Source organism: Myotis brandtii, unplaced genomic scaffold, assembly GCF_000412655.1.
Source record: "Myotis brandtii unplaced genomic scaffold, ASM41265v1 scaffold686, whole genome shotgun sequence".
Lineage (NCBI taxonomy): Eukaryota > Metazoa > Chordata > Mammalia > Chiroptera > Vespertilionidae > Myotis > Myotis brandtii.
Genome location: NW_005370683.1, coordinates 1,660,144 through 1,677,684, shown reverse-complemented (window position 1 = coordinate 1,677,684; position 17,541 = coordinate 1,660,144). Strand labels below are relative to the sequence as shown.

At 41.0% G+C, this 17,541-nt stretch overlaps 1 protein-coding gene across 2 annotated transcripts in view; it reads right to left on the bottom strand.

The window, feature by feature from the left end:
• The window catches only part of CNTN1 (contactin 1), a 279,131-nt gene extending 263,127 nt beyond the window's left edge, over nucleotides 1-16,004 (bottom strand). Inside the window, exon 1 of one of the 2 annotated variants that reach the window (XM_014529573.1) lies at nucleotides 15,827-16,004. The gene's annotated coding sequence lies outside the window, so the exon portion shown is untranslated. The remainder of the gene's footprint in view (nucleotides 1-15,826) is intronic. The other variant, XM_005881686.2, reaches the window with a different exon arrangement.
• Between the last annotated feature and the right edge of the window lie 1,537 nt (nucleotides 16,005-17,541).

Here is a 17,541-nt window from a genome sequence, read left to right as displayed (position 1 = left end):
CATTAGCTCCATCTAGGTTAACTGATTTTTTTCTTTCTTGAATGTAGTCTGAGGAATAAAAAAGATGCTGTTAGAGATGCAGATTTCTGGATCATATTCAAAATTTACTGAAGCAGAATCTGTAATGATGGAGGTCAGAACACCTCATTTTGAACAATCTCAGGTAATTCCTATGAGCTATGAAGTTACAGAACCACTGCCATATAATACATCAGTTGTAGAACAATACTATGATTATAATTGTACCCAGCAATATGGAGAAAGGAGTGTGTGTATCTGCTAATAAATTGATGGTTTCCTTCTGGCATCCTCTGAATATAGAATATTATTACAAAAGAACATTTCCAAAATGTTTTGTTTACTAAAAAAAGTGTAGAGAGTGTGGACTATCCCTAAGTGAGACAGTATTCTAGACACTAAAGATTCATTAAAAAAAAAACAGTAAGACTTTTACAAGCTAGTAAAGAAAGTATGTGCAATGAAGGGGCGATGCAGAAGTTTACAAAGGGCTCATTGGGTACATAAACAAGAGGGAAAAGTCAGGCTTGGAGAAACTTCCTGAATGAGGTGGCAAAGCATAACCTTGAAAGATGCTTGCCAGATAAGCAATGCAGACACAAGTAAAACTTTCTATCTCACTAAAGCATCAAAGATTCGTATAAAAGTAGACGTTACTTTTATTCAGCATTCAATCTAAAGTCCATTATTAATGAAATGTTGAAGAAAACTATGATCTGGTATGAATGAAATAATTCTCCATTACTATCCATCATCCACAGCACTGCCCATCTCAAAAATGAGCAAGTTTAGGATAGATGAAGTGATAAGCATAAATAAGTTGAGCAGGAGGTCCATGGCAATAATGAAATAGAAATAATGAAGCAAGATTCAAATGGTATTATCAAGGCAAATGATATTACAAGCAATTGTGAAGAAAAATATTCTCCGGATGAAACAAAATTCTCTTGGGGAAAGACCTACTTAAATTTCAATTCTCTAATAAGTCAAATAATAGACAATAATTAGCTTTGAAAAGTACAACTGTTTGCAGAGATTCAAAAAATGACCAGTATTGTCTATATACCTCAGCATGACACTTCAGTGAACAATGGTGGCATTAAAAAGAGACAGAAAGTGAAGAAACAAACAACCAAAAAAATTATGCCACTCACTATGTATCAGTTATTTATTGTGACTTCTCAATATATAATTTCAGCAGAGTGTCAAAAATATAAGAATTTTTATTGCAAGTGTTTCCTATATACCAATAAGATTCTTGGAGCACATTTTACTTTGATTAATGTAATCATTTTGTTAGTAATAATGGCAACTCTTTATCTTTAAAACTAGTTAACTTTACCACAGTAAAAATAAAGAAATAATTATAAGCCCTGGCTGGCTTTCTCAATGGTTAGAGCATCACTCAGTGGTAGAGCCTCAGCCCATGGACCAAAGGATTGAGGGTTCAATTCCCGGCCCCCTATTAGGGCACAAGCGGGAGGCAAAAAAATCAATGTATCTCTCTTTTCCCATCTTCCCCTGCCTTCTACTCTCTCTAAAAATCAATGGAAAAATATCCTTAATAACTGAGTTTCTACAACATTAAAAAGAATCAATAAATAAAGTATTAACATTGATAAGTTAGTTTTGCAATTTTATAAAAGATCAACATATAAAAACTAATTATATTTCCCCTTACTATAAACAGAGTTAGAAACTAAAATTTAGAAATTATAGTACTTATAATAGCATTAAAAAGTCAAATACCTAGGGAAAAATCTAATAAAAGTTGTGCAAGGTTTTCACACTGAAAACTATAATCATTTTTTTAAATATATTTTATTGATTTTTTACAGAGAGAAAGGGAGAGGGATAGAGAGTCAGAAACATCGATCAGCTGCCTCCTACACACCCCCCACTGGGGATGTGCACGCAACCAAAGTACATGCCCTTGACCGGAATCAAACCTGGGACCCTTCAGTCCACAGGCCGACACTCTATCCACTGAGCCAAACCAGTTAGGGTGAAAACTATAACCATTTAGAAAAACTTAAAAGACCTAAGTGAAGTGGTACATATATAGGCCATTATAAATTGAAAACCTCTTTTTTTACCATGTCAATTGTAAAATAGAGTTATAGATTCAAAGTCATCTTAATCAAATTCCAACAAGAATTTCATAAAAATTAACAAGCCGACTTTAAAATTTATACAGAAAGGCAAAGAGCCAATTTATACAGTTATTCAAGATGAACTCAAAGAATAGCCAAGCTGGAGGACTTACTCTAGTAAATATTAAGACCTATTTTAAATCTTCAATAGTTAAACTTAAATTCAACAATACATAAATAAATCAGTGAAACAGAATAAAGTCCAAAAAGAGACCTGCCCATTCATGAACACTTGATTTTTGACAAAGGTAGCATTGCCAGACCATGGTAAAAGGACAGTCTTTTCAATAAATGACTCTAGATTAATTTTATATTCATATAAATAATATAATGTGACCCAAATCATACTCAAAATCAATTTCAGGAGAAATGTAAAACAACATAATGCCTAGAGCACAATAAAGAAAAATATTTCTATGTCCTGTAATAAATAAATGACTTGTCTTATCAAATAAGATACAAAAAATACTATGGACTTCTTAAAATTGATAAATTTTTTTGATAAAACATAACATTAAGGGAGTGTTAAGGCAAGTCAAAGAGTGGTATAAGATATTTGCAAATATTCTCTAAGGGCTCAAATTCAGAATATACATATAAAGCACTTCCTATCCTATATAATAAAAGGCTAATATGCAAATTGTCCCCTCAACCAGGAGTTCAACCAGGGGGCGGGCCAGCCGGACCCCACAGTTGCACGAATTCATGCACCAGGCATCTAGTAAAACAATAAGTAAAAGACAGATACCCTAGTGGTAAAATGAACAAAACTTTTGAACACACACTTCAAAACTACTATATATAATTTCAATATATAATTTCAGCAGAGTGTCAAAAATATAGGGATTTTTATTGCATTTCTTATATACATTTCTTAAAAGGTGTTCAACTTATTATTAATGAAGGAAATGCATGTGGTTTTAGTAAAAACCATACCTAAATATCCATCTCCACTCACTAGGATAGTTTAAATTCAAAAGGCTACCAAGTGTTGGCAAAGCTGTGGAGCAACTTGAGATTTCATATACTACAGGTTAAACTGGAAATTGGCTCAACCACTTTGAAAAAAATAGCAATTTCTACTAAGCAATAGTCTATGACTCAGCAATTTTAATCTTAGGTATATCTTAACAAAAAATGCATACACATACCTGAGGTACAAAAGAAATGTACAATAATAAATATTCATAGGAGAACTAGCCTATCTAATAAAGAGGTAATATGCAAATTGATTCCTCACTCCAACACACAAGATGGCCACCCCCATGTGGTCATAGATGGCTGTCCCCATGTGGACACAAGATGGCCGGCAGGGGAGGGCAGTTGTGGGTGATCAGGCCTGCAGGGGAGAGCAGTTGTGGGCGACTGAAGGAGAGGACGGTTAGGGACAATGGGCCGGCAGGGGAGCAGTTAGTTTTCAATCAGGCTGGCAGGGGAGTGGTTAGGGCATGATCACGCTGGCAGGCAGAAGCAGTTAGGGGCAATCAGGCAGGCAGGCAGGCGAGTGGTTGGGAGCCAGCAGTCCTGGATTGTGAGAGGGATGTCCAACTGCCCATTTAGGCTCAATCCCACCAGTATTGGGCCTGAATGGGCAGTCGGACATCCCTCGAGGGGTCCCAGATTGGAGAGGGTGCAGGCTGGGCTGAGGGACACACACCCCCCATGCGCAAATTTCATGCACCGGGCCTCTAGTTAGTAATAACACAAAACTGGTAACATCCCAGATGTCCAGCAAATAGAACAGATGTGTACATTTTGGAATAGGTATATAATGGAATTTTATAGAATAAAAATGAGCTATTTTTCATATAAAAATCTATTGTTATATGGAAAAACATGAATACGGGGTGAGGCAAAAGTAGGTTTACTGTGTTTTGTATGTAAAATAATATAATCCTACCTAATAATAGACAAACATGGTAATTGACCATACCTTCACTACGCCTCCCATTGGCTAATCAGCATGATATGCAAATTAACCGCCAACAAAGATGGCGGCTAATTTGCATATACCGGCTGGGAGCGAAGACTGAAGACACTGTAGAAGGAAGCCAAGCAACGGAGCTGAGGTAGCGGAGACAGGTGGGAGAGAAGTGGCAGAGACAGGCCGGGTAGGAGCCACAGAGAAGGGCGGGGTAGAAGCCACAGAGAAGGGTGGGGTAGGAGCTGCAGAGACAGGCAATGTAGGAGCCGCAGAGACGGGCGGGGTAGGAGCCACAGAGACAGGCAATGTAGAAGCCGCAGAGACAGGCGGGGTAGAAGCCACAGAGACAGGCGGGGTAGGAGCCGCAGAGAAGGGTGAGGTAGGAGCCACAGAGAAGGGCAGGGTAGGAGCCACAGAGAAGGGCGGGGTAGGAGCTGCAGAGAATCCTCCTGCAAAGGGCCTCTAGTAATTAATAAATAATAATACAAGAATAAACTGTTTCCTGTACTCACAACTGCGAACTTACTTTTACCCCACTCTGTATATCTTACCAAAGAGGCTGAGCAAAAGAAACCTGATGCCAAAAGGTACACACAGCATAATCCTGTTTATATAAATTTCAAAAACAGGCAAAACTATTCCATAAAATCTTAGAGTCAGAAAAGTGGCTACCTTTGGAGACCAACAAGATGGTGGTGATTGGGAAGGGCTGAAAGAGATCTTAGGTGCTGACAAAGTTCTTTGTTATAATTAATTGCACTTTACGGTATTTCTGTTATTCTTTAATCAAAATAGTTTTTAAAAAATGCAATACTTCATTGAAAGTAATTATCTTAGTTTCATGACCATTCAATTGTGCATAAACCAGAATTTTAAAATTACTATTTTTTAAAAAGTGAATTAATTTTTAGTGCTAAAATAGTTACCTCTCTAAAATAATATATACAAACCAAAAGAAAAATATAGTAAATCAATCCAGCAGGTATTTTTTAAAATTTCCAATAAAAATGTATTGCTTTAATTTAATGAATAAAAATATATGCAATAGAATATATTACTCAGTATAAAATTCTGTTATATTAATGTGAGTCTCCAACTGGAATATATAAATATTGTTAATAATATTTTTAGCAATCTTGCCTGATACATCTAGCAAATCTGTACTTTCAGTTACCATGACAATTAAGTACTCTCAGATTAGATGTCTTAGGACAGAGTTACTGTTTATGGTTTGTGATGTTATGAAGCAAAATTAGGGCAGAAAATGATAAAAAAAAAAAAAACTCCTGATGCTTAGTTCAAAGTTAGAATAATCTATTTTCAAATGGCACATTGTAATTGCTTAGTTCATGTTTGGGAAACTGTTCCCTGCAAATCAATAGTAAAAGACCATTTTGTTTATGAAATATACATAAATAAAACATACGTAAACTTAGAATGATTTAATCTTGTGTTAATACTAAGTATATAGAGAAAATTTAAACTGTGACTCACAAAATACTAAAACTAGACATCCTGGAGGGGAAGAATGAAACAGTGATTAATAACCTAGGCTTAGGAGTCAGATAACCTAAATGTGAATTATAGTTTCTCTAGTCATTAGCTTTCTAATTCCTCTATTTTTTCTCATTTTTAAAATGATAAAAATCCTATCTAATAATAGACAAACATGGTAATTAACCATACCTCCGCTACACTTCCCATTGGCTAATCAGGGTGATATGCAAATTAGCTGCCAACCAAGATGGCTGCCGGCAGCCAGGCAGCTGAAGAGAGCAGGAGCCTTGCTTGCTCCATTGATGGAGGAAGCCAAGGTTCCCCCCCTGCCGCGGCTGGGCTCTGAGCTCCAGATGCAACAATGTTGCAATTATAGAAGCTAAACAAACCCCAGATCCCTGCTTTCAGCCAGCCGGCCTTGGAGCTGGAGCCCCAACAAAGTTTCAATTACAGAAGGTAAATAAATCCCAGAATAAAAAAAAAGAAAGGAAAGAAGGAGAGATTGGGAGCTTCAATTGCAGGCTTGGCGCACCTGAAAACAGCCCTCAGCCCCTCATCCAGGCACCCCAGTGGGGACCCCCACCCTGAAGGGGCTGTGGGCAGCCTGAAAACAGCCCTCAGCCCCTCATCCAGGCTGGCCAGGCACCCCAGTGGGGGCCCCCACCCTGAAGGGGCTGTGGGCAGCCTGAAAACAGCCCTCAGCCCCTCATCCAGGCTGGCCAGGCACCCCAGTGGGGGCCCCCACCCTGAAGGGGCTGTGGGCAGCCTGAAAACAGCCCTCAGCCCCTCATCCAGGCTGGCCAGGCACCCCAGTGGGGGCCCCCACCCTGAAGGGGCTGTGGGCAGCCTGAAAACAGCCCTCAGCCCCTCATCCAGGCTGGCCAGGCCCCCAAGCGGGCCCTCCACCCTGATCCGGAACCCCCTTCAGGGCAACCCAGCCGGCCCCCACCCGTGCACCAGGCCTCTATCCTATATAGTAAAAGGGTAATATGCAAACTGATCCTAACAGCAGAAAGACTGGGAATGACTGGTCACTATGACACCCACTGACCACCAGGGGGCAGCTCCTGCATTGAGTGTCTACCCCCTGGTGGTCAGTGCACTCTCACAGGGGGGAGCTCTGCTCAGCCACAAGCCAGGCTGATGGCTGCCAGTACAGCAGTGGTGGTGGGAGCCTCTCCTGCCTCCTCAGCTGCGCTAAGGATGTCCGACTGCAGCTTAGGTCTGCTCCCCGCTAGCAAGTGGACATCCCCCAATGGCTGCCGGGCTGCCAGAGGGATGTCTGATTGCCAGCTTAGGCCCAATTCCCTGGGGAGCAGGCCTCAGCCAGCAGATGGTCATCCCCCGAGGGGTCCCAGACTGTGAGAGGGCACAGGCCGGGCTGAGGGTCTTCCCCCCCCACACACAAGTGCTCAAATTTTTGTGCACAGGGCCTCTAGTAATAAATAAAATCCACTTCACTGCATTTGGTTGTTATGGGATAGCACGTGCAACACAGTTATAGAGAAGAAATCGTTTGCACAAGTCATCTAGAAAAATCAGTCTTATATTTCAGTATTTTTAATTTTTAAATTAGGCTAGATCAGAGTTCTAGGTAAGTACTCAAATATTTTTCATAATTTTTTCAACAGTTGCACTATTTCTGAAAAATATATTTTACTCAGCCAGCCATTGTTGCTCAGTCAGTGGTTGGGCATTGACATATGAACCAGGAGGTTCAATTCCTAGTCAGGACACATACATGGGTTGCAGGCTTGATCCCCAGTGAGGGACTCCAGGAGGCAGCTAATCAATGATCCTGTCTCATCATTGATATTTCTCTCTCTCTCTCCCTTCTTCTCTGAAGTCAATAAAAATATATTTTAAAAATATATTCTTCACACCATTCTCTAAGATTGTACAGAATATCTGCTAAGCCAAACTGAAAAGTTAAATATTATCTAATTAAGAATATCTAGAAAAAGTATTTTAAAAATTCTAATTTTATAAAGACAAGAAAAAGAACATTATCACAGAAAATAAAAAGAAATACACTCTGAAGTAAAAAAAAAGGGGGGGGGTAATAAATGTGTGTGTATGATCAATAACTAAAGATTTTAAAATATGTTTAAACCAATAACTGCCATCAATGTGTTTCTTCTCAGATTGTTAAAAACCAAAGTGAAAACTATAAATAAGTATTGATACTATTGATACAGTGTATTTTACTGGATTTCTCAGAATTCTGAGTGGATTGTTAATATCAAGTCCGATATCCTTTACCTGGGAAGAATGGTGGCAGATGGTGGGCTCTCTCAGTGAGATGTGTTGGCGAGGCATACTAATTTGCAACTATTCTTCTCAAGCTATGTCACTCTTATATGATCTTAGACAAATTACTTATTTATCTGAGCTTGTTTCTTGATATGGTAAGTATGATAATCATGTATTTCAACCTAATTTTTAGAATTGTTGTGAAAGATCAAATGAGGATATGCATGTAATCATGCTTTATAAATTATTAGACATCACCCCACGAAAGACCTTTCATTAAATACAGGGAAGGGGTTAAATTTTGCCGATATTTAGCTCCAATACAGCTAAATTTATATATCTACATTATCCATGTAACTATACATTTCTTCCTCCTTCTAAAATGGAGAATTATTAAAAAGAGTTTTCTACCGATTTAACATTTGGGAATTATTCAGTGTCCTAAGTGTGGCTTTTCATTATAAAATTGCTTATTAAAGGACTCTTTTTTATCTATTTTATTATATATTTTAATGTAAAAATCAACAAAAGCAAGAAGTTAATTCCTGAAAAACTATGAAGACTGACATAGCTTTTATTTATTTATTTATTTATTCATTCATTCATTCATTCATTCATTCCAAGGAATAGATATAAATGTTTAATTTTTGAAATCTTTAAATGAGTTTAATTTTAACCTTCTTTTATTCATTTCTTCATAAAACATTTCAACTATATGTCAGGTTCTTCATTCCACACACAGAGGAATGAAGGTATGACCACTATCCTCAAAGACTTAGCGAGTGGGGTAATAGGCAAGTCATCTATCAGTTACACTGTGGTATAATGAGTGCTGTGGTTGAGGTACCCACAGATTGTTATGGAAGCACTGAATAAGAGCTCAAAACTCAGCCTGGAGTTTAGGGAAGTCTCCTAGAGAAGGTAGCAGCTGACCTGAGCCTTGAAGAGGTTCATAGATCAATTAGAGGGCAGACAAGGAGACAGGTCATTTCTAGCAGAGAATAAACTGCAGAGGGAGAGCAGAGTTTGGAAAAAGAGAGAAGGGGCAGAATGCATTAAGGGAGGTGTGAACAGTTCATTGTGATTGATATTGTGAGAGACTGAGATGGGAGAGATTGGGGTTATGAGAAAATAGATTTAAAGAAGTAAATAGGTACTGTTCAATAAAAGACTTTAAGTGCAATGCAAAGGACTGCACGCATCTTTTTATAGAATAAAAACAAAAGAGAGCCCTATCAAAAGATTTTCAGCAGACTAGGCACCTGATGAGATTGGTCTTAGAAAGACAACTTTGGTTATGGTGTGAAACATATATTTAAAAAGACTCTAAGACAGGGGAACTGAAGTAGGGACTCTGAGCTCTGAATATCCTTCTTTCCTAAACAGGAAGCAGAGACTTATAAAGATTAAATAACTTGCCCCAAATCACACAGATCGTAACTGGCCAAGCTGAGTTTCATGCAAAGCTCTGCATAACTCCAGTGTGCTCCTACGGACAAAGGAAGCTGCCTCTAAAAAAAGGAACTATAATTCAAACAACCCTAAGCAGTTAGAGAATAGTAACAAAAAGTGAAAGAAAAGCAAAGGCCCAGTCCGGTCTACATCGTAAAAGTCAAGTACAGGGGCGAGCAATTATCCAGTGAAGGAAGGACCATCTGGGTAATCCTGGCAAAAGCAGATTTAGTGCCTGACTCATTCAGATAATTGTGCATACAAATGTGCCTGCTCTGGCTGAGTAACCTGGTCATTAATAACTTCCATGGTACATTTTGCCCTGTGGCACTTTTGAAATGGACAGTGGTAACTCAGAAAGAATTAAGGTACTATTCACTTCATGGGAGAGTCACATAAATAATAATGGGATCTTAATAGACTGGGAGTGCATTTTATATGTCCCATGAGCCATTTCATCACACAGGGATATGTACATGATATTCATAAGCCAAATCCCATTTCAAAGAAGGCAAAAAGTTCAGCAATAGTACCCTTGAATGTGTGTTTTTATATTCAATTATTTGTCAGGTAGCAGAAAGTTTTCTGAACTTTAAAGCAACGAGAGGTAGTATTACAAATAGATTTATAGGTTAGGCTACAATAAAGTTACAAATTTATATATGTTCAAAATATAAAATACAGAAGGCAAAAAACAAGGTAATAAAAACTTTCACAGTAAACAATAGATGTTTAATTAAACAAAGAAAACACTAATATCCCAATAAAGAAATAGTCAAATGAAATCCAAAAATTAAAAAATACAAAGAGCTAATAAACCTGAACACATTTCTTGAACTCATCCAAAATTATAGAAGCACAACTTCAAAGAATAATTAAGTACACTTTTTAAAAAATATATATTTTATTGATTTTTTTACAGAGAGGAAGGGAGAGGGATAGAGAGTTAGAAACATCAATGAGAGAGAAACATCGATCAGCTGCCTCCTGCACACCCCCTACTGGGGATGTGCCCGCAACCAAGGCACATGCCCTTGACCGGAATCGAACCTGGGACCCTTCAGTCCGCAGGCCGACACTCTATCCACTGAGCCAAACCGGTTAGGGCCTAAGTACACTTTTTACTATCAAAACAGTCACATTTTTTAATCCAATACCATGTGTGATAAAAATATTTCCACATTGGTTTACAGTGAGTATCAATTTGTCTATAAACTCTTTGCTGGGGCAGTTTGGCAATAAGCGTTAGGTGTCTAGATATATTTATGTGTTTGACAAGGTAACATTTAAGAAGTTATTACAAGAAAATGGTCAGAAATGCAAAATTAGTATATATTCATGTATATTTTCATAAGTGTGAAAAACCAGAAGCAATCTAAAGGCTCTGTGTGAAAAAAAATATTTGGCATTCATAAAAATGTGGTTAGTAAGAATATTAAATGAAATAAATAAATATTTATGTTATGATGTTAAGTGGGGGAAAAGCTAAATGCAAAAATAAAATTATTCCAATTTATATATTTTAAATATCTATGCATATTTATTCAAATAAACGTGAGGTTAAGAGTGGATCTCTTTGCATAGAATTTTCTTTTATTTCCAATGTTTCCTGAGTGATTCTATACCCTATATAATAAAAGGCTAATATGCAAATAGATTGAACTGCGGAACAACCAAACAACCGGTTGCTATGACATGCACTGACCACAAGGGGGCACACAGGAAACATGGCAGGCGCCGGCTGTGGCTGGATGGTGGAGCAGGTGAGTGGGGGTGCCAGACCAAGGCACGCTGGTCCCTGTCATCGGGACAAGCCTCTGGTGGTTACTAAAAATTCTTTGCTCCTGTGCACCACCCAGCGCTCCCACCCAGCGCTCGCACCTGCTGCTGGCACTGGCCCCACTTGCACCCACTGCCAGCACTCGGTGCAGGCCCCAATCGCTCGGTGCCTTCAGCAGGTGCAAGTGGCAGGTATCGGCCCTGATCGCCCCTGAGGGCTTCTCCACCTCCCCCTGCTCCTGAGGGGCAATTGGGGCAGCAGCTGCTGCTCGCATCCACTGATGCGCCAGCCCCACTTGCTCCACGCCACCAGCGGGTGTGAGCGGGGCCAGCACCGTCAGCACGTGGGAGCGGTGGCGGTGGGAGCAGGGCTTCCGCCAGACAGGGGACGGGGGGCCATGGCAGGAGGGGCTGGGCAGGGGCATGGAGGATGGGCCGAGACCCGTCCTAGTGCCCACTGCAGCCTCACGGCCCACAGTTCCTTTCAAGGTGCACGAATTCGTGCACTGGGCCCCTAGTATACTTATAATCATGAAAATGTTATTTAAAAAGCAATATTAAGTGGATATAATTTTGAAGGCAATTTTACGTAATAGTTCATTCATACGACCATAATGAAATGTCCCATCCACTTGCTATATTTTCAAGGACACACAACTGCTAAGCCCTGTGCTTAGAATTTGAACCCAAGTGCTCTTGCTCCAAAGACAGTGCTTTTTAAGATAGGAACTAAAGCACAGTGAGAATTTCAAAGCAGAGTAGAACTAATAATATAAATTTAAAATACACCATACCAAACATAATAAGCTGCCTTTTAGATTAAAAGCTGAGAGACACGCACATTTGATAAATTGCCTACTGTACGAATCTAGGCATACAGTGACAGGTGAAACTGGTACTGGAGAAAAACAGAGAAAGATACAAATTCGAGTTGATAATAAAAATGAATAAATTAGTTACTGAATAGATAGTGGGTACTTGGAGGTAGAAGAAACAAAGTCTTAAAAAATTAATCACAAACCTTTGCTAAAAGCCAATTTAAGGGTGATGACTACTGATGGGGAAAAGCAAAAAATGGTTTTCACTATGTACATTATCATTACTGTAAACAATACTTCTACTGACAGCTATTATTTTTGAGTAATTGCTATTGGTCAAGCCCTATTTTAAATGTGTTACATGCATTATCTCACTTAATATTCAAATAAATGCGCAAAAAAAAAACTGAGGTAAATGCTATTATAATCCCCAACTGACTTACCAACATTCACTTATCTGAATAATGATACATAAATATTTACACATGTAGGTTTTTGGAATGGCTAATGAAGAAGAGATTAGAAGTAGAAATGCAGAGAGTTTTATTTTCAATAAAATAAATTGCCATCGATTTGCAGGATTCATTGAAAAGCTAGAAGCAGGAATATGAGAAAGGAGGGACACAAAAAAAGGAGGGTTAGAAAAAAGTAAGAGAAAAATTATGACATCAGATCATAGTGGTATCAAGAAGTAAAAATTCAAGGAGATGAACAATATGGAAAATGGCAGACCAGAAGGAAAGAGAAATGAACAATATACCAATAAAAGAATACAAACATTTGACATGAAGAAGGAGAGCTTATGGGTGACTTAGAGAGGATAGGTTCTTTGATGTGTTGCAGACCATGGCCAATTTACATGTAGAAATGCAGGGGAATGTGAAATAGAAATGGATAGAAATTGTTTATTTTTTAAAGGCAATTACATGGCATGTTTTGTCTAGAGAAATATGAATTTTCTATCTCTTATCTTGGTCTCTAGTTGGCCTCCAGGGGCACAAGATATGAGAGAATATATAGAATCGCCTATACGAAGTCATAACCCCTATTGGGAAATTGAATCATTCTGTGCGAGGACATAGAAACACTGATGTCATCCATTATTCCTCATGGAAAGAATAAGGAAGCCAAAAGTAGTTCCCAATACATAGCCTTCTATCAACTAATAAATGATCCTCAAGTCATTGCTGCATCCATCTAAACAGCTCTTTATGATGACAGTTCCTCGAAAAGAATCTTTGAGCCTTACTAGGTTTGGCTCAGTGGATAGAGCATTGGCCCACAGACTGAAGAGTCCCTGGTTCGATTCTGGTCAAGGGCACATGCCTGGGTTGCGGGCTCGATCCCCAGAAAGGGGCGTGCATGAGGCAGCCAATCAATGATTCTCTCTCATCATTGATGTTTCTATCTCTCTCTCTCTCTCCCTTCCTCTCTGAAATCCTATATAATAAAAGGCTAATATGCAAATCAACCAAACAGCGGAACGACCTGTCGCTATAACATGCACTGACCACCAGGGGGCAGACGTTCAACACAGGAGCTGCCCCCTGAACTCGGCTCCCCAGGGGGAACACCGCTCAGCCAGAAGCCGGGCTCATGGCTGGCGAGCACAGCAGCAGTGGCAGGAGTCTCTCCCACCTCTGCAGCAGTTAGACATCTTCCGAGGGGTCCTGGACTGTGAGAGGGCACAGGTGGGGCTGAGGGACACCCCCCCTGGAGTGCACAAATTTCATGCACCGGGCATCTAGTGTGTATATATATATATATATATATATATATAGAGAGAGAGAGAGAGAGAGAGAGAGAGAGAGGAAAGAGAGAGAGAGAGAATCTTTGAGCCTACTTAGAACTGGATTCAATTCTATGGTAATAGTTTTTTCCTGCAAAATACTTCCTGTCTAATTAGAAGACAAACCTGACTACAATAAGAATTAAGTAACAAAATACCAGTAAGACTTTCTGAATAACATTGGCCTATATTATTACTGATATCAATATTGACCAAATTTTGTTACCAGGACCAAAAGCTGTAGAAAATTGAACTAGTCTATTTGAGAGAAAAACACTATACAGTATAATTCACAGTACATTATTAGAATATTAGCATTGAAATAATGGATTTTTGGAAGACTTTACCCAAATTACTTGTGTCCTTTAAATCTTAGTTTTCTCATCTAAGAAAATGGAAATGTTATTATCAGAATTAAATAAGTCCAGGTAATAGGAAAAATAAATGCACATACATCTATAAAAGAAAATCCATGTAGCACAAATAGATATGATATGAAACAGCAGCACAAATTTAAGTATCAGATCCACACGTAAAATGTATACAAAGAAACATGTCAAAACTACTCCAAAGGTTCTGAGGGTCCCTTAGCTCTACATCCTGCAAAGTGGGTGGATTCTTTTCCCCAAAATTCCCAAATGCTGCTAGCTATATTACCTCCCAAATAAATTTACTACCAAACAACCAAGGTACAGGCATAAGCAAGCCATTAAGTTCCAGTGAGTTTAATAAAATATCCCAGATATATGTATTTACTACTTGATATGTGTGTTACATTTCAAACTAGTAAAATTCGGAGGGACACCATGAAGCTGAAAAAATGCAGGGAAATAGGTGAATATCAAATCGCACTCTAAGAATGTATTGAAAATAATATTTGGAATGATTGATCTTCATAGGCATTACAGAAACATTATTTCATGCAGGGTTTCTGCAGTCTGAGGGCATCTTCTCCGGCTTTTTCCCCAATGGAGAATTTGATTCTCTTTCCCTCCTCCCACTCCATGCCTCCAGATTGCTTCCGAAGGCCAAGGTAGCCGGCTCAGCACCAGGCACAGGCTGGGTGTGCAGGAGCTATATATAGCTCCACCTTGGAGATGCGCACACACCAGCAGGGGTACGAATGCCCATGCTGGGTTTGGCACGAATAAAGGAGAAAGGGGTGCGGCTGCCCACACTCTCCCTCTCTCCCATCAGCCCGATTTTTCAATAATTTTCAAAGCAGGGTGTCATCAGGCCCCAAAGTGATGCAGCAGCGTCTCGTTTCTCTGCAGTTCTTCTGCCCACTGCTTCCAGCCATCTGACTCGGGCAGAAACCGGCGCGGAGCCAACACCTACTTCCCAGATGCGGTCACCCAGGGAGGCTGCCTCGCAGCCGCCGCGAGCCCATCCGGACACAATTACTTGAGTCTCCGGGAATCCCGGCGGATAAACCCACCTTTTAGAAACTATGCGAGAAGGTGGTTCCCGGGGGACCACGCCAGGCTCGGAGAAGCAACGCCTTCCTGCCCCTCCCCTGCTCAGTCTGCCGCAGAGATGTGAGAGGGGCCCGTGCACGCTCACTAGAGGCGTAATTAATGGAACCAACCCCTCCGGTGGCGGGGTTGCCCCCCACCCCGATCTCGAAGGGAGCCAGCTTTTAGCAGAGGGACCTGGGAGCAAGCAAGTCCCTTCTTCCCCCCAGCGCAACCATGGCCAGTGCTTTCTGGGATGTGCTAGAGACCAGATGCCGCCAGGTAGGAGAGGGAGGGAGAAGGCGAGGTGGGCCAGGCATGGGAAGGAAGAGACGCTCTCCCCAGTCATGGAGACGCACGGGTTCTCCGCAGACCCTCCCCAGCCCGGCAGACATGGCACCCCTCGGGCGCAGCAGCACCGGCAGTGGGAGAGGAAGCCTGAAAGTTGACGAGACACAGATGGGGGTTCGGTCCCCTCTCCTCGGGCACTGCCGCCCTGCCCACGCACCTCCTTCCCAGCACCGGACCCCCTGCGCCCCAGTCCTCCACGACCAGAGCTGCGGCGACCTCAGGAGATTTGGGGGTGACGAGGGCGGGGCAGGACTGGGGGAAGGGGAGGGAGGCGACAGGAGCGTGAAAATACGCGTTCTTTCCCCCATCGGCGAAGAAGGACAAGCCCTGCCTCCTACCTGTCCCCGGCTCTGGCTCGCCCCGGCGCCGCACCGCTGGACCATCACCTACAGGTTTCCCTCTCCGGCTGCCAACACCTGGGAGCGCATGTCCCCGGCCTGCGCCCCTCCGCGCCTCGCTGGAGCCCACCCGAGCTACTTGACAGCAGAAGCCCAGCCTTTTAGAGTGGTGATTGGCGCCGCGGGGAAAGCGGGGCGGGCACCGAGGAGAAACTCTCGTCTCTGATTGGACAGGCAGGATGTCACTCTCAGCCCCGGACTCTCAGCTGTGGCTGCTAAGGGTCTCTGCAGTGCTTATGGCCCAAACCTGCTGCTTCGGGATCAAGGACCCCCTAAGAGGAGGGAAACTGGTTTGATGACTTGTCATTTGAAACCCCGAGAGGGAAGGAGAGGCCAGGCATAAGCAGACACCGAACACTTCCAGAGCTTCCCTGAAGGGACCATCTGCTCTGAGATTTGACAGGCAAAAATATGAGGAGCAATGCCTCCATAAAGAAGCAAGAACCTCGGTGAAGATCGGAGAAAAATAGAAAAATACATACACTTATGTAAAAAAAAAAATCACAAGACAAAAAACAGGGCGAGGAGGGAGCGTGAGGGTTTTGTTTATTTGTTTCAAGTTTCCATTTTTGCCTAAATACAACGTGGCAGGAGTGTGTGTGTGTGTGTGTGTGTGTGTGTGTGTGTGTGTAGAGAGAGAGAGAGAGAGAAAAGGTTGAACTGCTTATCTATAGTGCAGAGAGACTCCCAATATCCTCTGCTGGGAACAGTGTTTCAAATGAGGAAACCTGTAGAATAACCTCTAAAGAAAGAGTAAAGGAAGGACATTAAGGCCAAGCTGCATAAGGGACTTGCCTTGGACAGTTCATTTGGTAGCAACAGTCTTGAAATACCAGCAGACTGACTGGTAATCAGTCTGTTCCCTTTCTACTGCTATTAGCCATCATTCCTTTTGTGCTTAAACCCTGAGGCCTGAGCGCATGGACAAGTCAACCCAAACCTAGGTGATCCCTAGCCTGCCTGGCTATTAGCCATCATTCCTTTTGTGCTTAAACCCTGAGACTGCGGGGTCAAGTCAACCCAAACCTAGGTGATCCCTAGTCTGCCTTGTAGGCTCAGGGCACAAGGGCAAAACAAGTTTGTACCCATTTTCCAACTTTGCCATTGGTCCAGGTGAAATCAGGAAGCAGTGGAATTCAAGGAACTTCTTAAACAGGGAAAAATGATTTTAAAAATCACAAGTAAACTTATGGGTAAGAAAGCATCTAATTTTAGTGCCACGTAAAGAAACCATCTCCCTCACTGGATGCATCCTGTCAGCAAAATAGCCAAATTCTTCATCCACCTAAATTAAGTAGCTATCTTAACTAACTCTGAGCATAAGACACAACTTCCATCCTCAAAGAGCTCATGGTAGACATGAGTCACTAGACAGCTAGCTATTAGAGAAGATGACATTGTTATTAAATGCTAAATCACTGTAGGCTCTTAGCTTAGTACTTATGGTTGTTATTACTATTAAATTAAACTCTTCATAAAAATGCTATCTTTATAAAACTGGAGAAAACAAATTAATGTTTTGGGGAGTGAGAAAAGAACCCTAGAGATAATTTACAGTGGACAATAAATATGGTTCTTATGCCAGAAATCCTCTAAACACTGAGTGGGAATAACTTTTAAAAATGTAATGATAAGTTTTAAACCCCATCAGTTAT